Source organism: Marmota marmota, unplaced genomic scaffold (genome assembly GCF_001458135.2).
Source record: "Marmota marmota marmota unplaced genomic scaffold, marMar, whole genome shotgun sequence".
Lineage (NCBI taxonomy): Eukaryota > Metazoa > Chordata > Mammalia > Rodentia > Sciuridae > Marmota > Marmota marmota.
Genome location: NW_025999863.1, coordinates 6,462,859 through 6,466,483, shown reverse-complemented (window position 1 = coordinate 6,466,483; position 3,625 = coordinate 6,462,859). Strand labels below are relative to the sequence as shown.

Here is a 3,625-nt window from a genome sequence, read left to right as displayed (position 1 = left end):
AAATACTATCAAAACAAAGTTTCCAAATAAGTCCAATTTAAAAAGACATTCCACCACATATTTATACACTGCAAAATCACACGAAAAGATGTTCAATGAGTCATAGGGAAATTTAAATCAAAAGTACCAGAACCAATTCTTAATCCATGGGGGGGGCTATAACTTTCATTAAATTAATAAAAAAAATTATTGGCAAAGTGGTGAGGATATCAGGACCCTCATAATGTAAAATGCACCAGCTACTATGAAGTACAATTGGGCTGTTTCCCAAACACTCAAATATCCATTACTATAGGACCAAGCAGTCTCACTCCTGTATGCCTAATCCAAATAATTGAAAACCAATATAGCCAGTGTTCAATAATGGGCATAGGTTTTAAGGAGCCCATTGCTCGTTGATTTCATCATTGTGTGAACATAGTAACTCACACTGGAACAAACTAGGATGGCTACAATGTCACCATGTGATACATATCATAGAACCAATGTCATTTATGCTGTCCATCATTGATTGAAATGACCTTATGAAGTTCATAAATTTACTCAAGGAAACACATGTGCATGAATTTCTGTAAGAGCGCTCTTCATAATAGCCAAAAAATGGGAATTGCTCAGATGACAATCAGCAGATTCAGGCATAAATACCTGATGTTTATAAACAGGGTAAACTATTATTCACCCATTGAGGAAGTAGAACAAGTTAATATTTACTAATAAATCAGCCAAAAGCATGAAGAAAAGTAGAAATGAGGGAAGAAAGGGATAAAGAAAATGAAAATATATTTCACAAAATGAAAAACAAAAAATTGGAGTTTCCAAAGGCAACACATCAGTATGAATATAGGAATAAACCTGAAATAAAAGGCAGATCCCAATCTGCAATATGTATATGGGGTAAAAATGGGAGTTCTTAATCCACTTGAATCAAATGTATGAAATATGATATGTCAAGAGCTTTGTAATGTTTTGAACAACTAATAATAAAAAAATAAATAAATAAAATAAAATTTAAAAAAAGGCAGATCCCAGCTTTCAGGGTGAAAATAAAGCACTGCTCATATAGAAACAGAATAGCAAAGTTTGGAGTGAAGGCTCAATGTCAAATCTACAGGACTTTTCTTCCCAATCTTCCTCTTCCTTGAGGAAAGTGTGAATGATAAAAAATATTCTAAGAAAAGTTTTTCGAGGAAAAAAAAAAAAACCAACAACCAGCAAAGTCATGACAAGGTGAGCATTTAAATGTGATGATTTTTATTATGTTTCCTCCAGAAAAGAACAAAAAAATACAATTAAATTAATGTGGAAGACATCAGCATTTAAGCAATGATTTTTCAGGGAACCATGTCAGCATGTAATATAAATTCTTGATATCATAGTGGAATTCTGAGAAATGCCATTAAAAGTTTAACAAATTTGTACTTTGTGGACAATGTACAAGGGAGAGATATAAATACAAATATTTATAAGTATCAAGTTACAGGTGTTTTTAGAATAAAGAAAATCAGCCACATCCATTAAGCGGGGAAAAGAAGCACAATATGTAAATTCACAGCAATAGCTGAAGGATCTGCAGCATTCACATAGTTCTTAGTGAGCCCTCAAGGACTAGAGGCTGCTCTGCTGAGGAGTCCCCCCAGGGGCCCCTTCACATCCTTGTTCCCCAGGCTGTACATGGAGGGATACAGCATGAGGGTGACCTCACTGTACATCATTGAGGCAATCATGGTTCTCAGGGAAGAATGGATCACAGCAGAACTGAGATAAACCCCAAATCCTTTTCCATAGAAAAAGGAGATCACACAGAAGTGAGAACCAAGGGTGTAGAAAGCGTTAGACTTGCCCACAGAGGAGGACATCCTCATTAAGGAGGAGACAATCTGAGAGTAGGAGAAGAGGATCCCAGTGACAGGAACCACACCCAGCAGGGCAGCCACCACACACCCAGTCAATAAAGATGTTATTGACAAGGATGTCTGAATGGGCACCTTGAGTAGCTGAGCCAGTTCAGAGAAGAAATGTGGGATTTCAGTGCCCATAGAGAAGGTCAGTTGATTCAACAGTAGAACGTGAATCAGGGAGACCCAGAACAGGATGAGCCAAGACATCAGAACCAGGAGGACCCAGAGCTGGGGGTTCATGATGACTGTGTAATGCAGGGGATGACAAATGGCCACAAAGTGGTCAAAGGCCATTATAGTCAGTAGGAAAGCATCTACTCCACCATAAATTAAAAAAAAAAGTACCTGATACAGGTATTCTATAAAGGAGATGTAATTTTTCTGTGCCTGGATGTTCACCAGCATCTTAGGGACTGTGGTGGAGATGAAGCAGAGTCAGCCAAGGACAGGTTGGAGAGGAAGAAGTACAGGGGGGTGTGGAGGTGGGAGTCAGAGCTGACCGCCAGGATGATGAGTGGGTTCTAAAGCACTATGACCATCATGGACATCAACAGCCCAAATTGGATGGACTGCAGGTCTAGATCTTCTGAGAGGAGGAAGTGGGATAGGACTGTGTGGTTCTCTGCTTCCATGTACCTGGTGTATTCTGGGGAAGGAGGTAAAAGAACAATTAAGGAACAGGCAAGTGAATCCTCCAGTGAGTTGTTATTTACACTCTTGGATCAGCCTGGTTCATCCTGGGTTGATATCTGTCCAGGAGAAAAAGGGCTCAGCCAAGTGCCAGCCTGTATCAAACTTTTAGTGCATAATCATTCAGACTTTTTTTCTCAGTCTCTCTTCTCTGTGTTTCTTTTCTTTTTTAAAAAATTTTATTGAATTTTTAAAATAAATGACAGTGGAATGCATTATATTTTATATTACACATATAAAGCACAATTTTTCATTTGTTTGAATATAAAATATTCATTTGTTTGAATATAAAGTATATTCACACATTCGTGTCTTCATCCATGTACTTTGGATAATGAAGTCCATCCTATTCCATGGTCATTGCTAACCCCCTGCCCCTTCCCTTCCCCTCCCACCCCTCTGCCCTATCTAGAGTTTGTCTATTCCTCTCATGCTCCCCCTCCCTACCCCAGGATGAGTCAACTATCTTTAAATGAGCAGCAACCCTCTTTTATCATCAATGCATTAGTTTTATTCTCCTTTTAAAATCTATCCCTGAGAATTAATATTTCGTTATATAACTCATGGACAAGAATTGAAGACATTTCACATTTTCCTTGTTAATTTCCATACTCTTTCATGTTAAAGCTCTTTAATAGCTTAAATTACTTGAACATTTATTTCAAACAAACTTCAGTCTGTGATTTGAGATTTCACAGTGACATGAGATTTTTCTCAGTGCCATTTTTGTTATTGCTGTAAACATGTGGCTATTGCTATCATCTGATTTGTGAAGTCAAAAAATGCTTTTGTTTTCTTACTAAGAATCTCAGAAAATGATAATTGTCAGTACTATCATTAACCTCCCTTCAAAATTTCTCCTTAATGATATTTTGAATATATAAATTTCCCAAGGTACATAATAGAGCCTGCATTAAAAATGGGATGCTTGAGTCAGATTTCCTGGAGTATAAATAAATACGCTCAACCAACATACCATTTTTATAAGCTCAGGAAAGTTATTCAAACTCTCTTAACTACAGAAACTACCACACTGT

General features: G+C 37.2%; 1 pseudogene; it reads right to left on the bottom strand.

Annotated features, from left to right (window-relative positions):
* Positions 1-1,483: 1,483 nt before the first annotated feature.
* Positions 1,484-2,530, bottom strand: LOC107157518 (annotated as a pseudogene).
* Between the last annotated feature and the right edge of the window lie 1,095 nt (positions 2,531-3,625).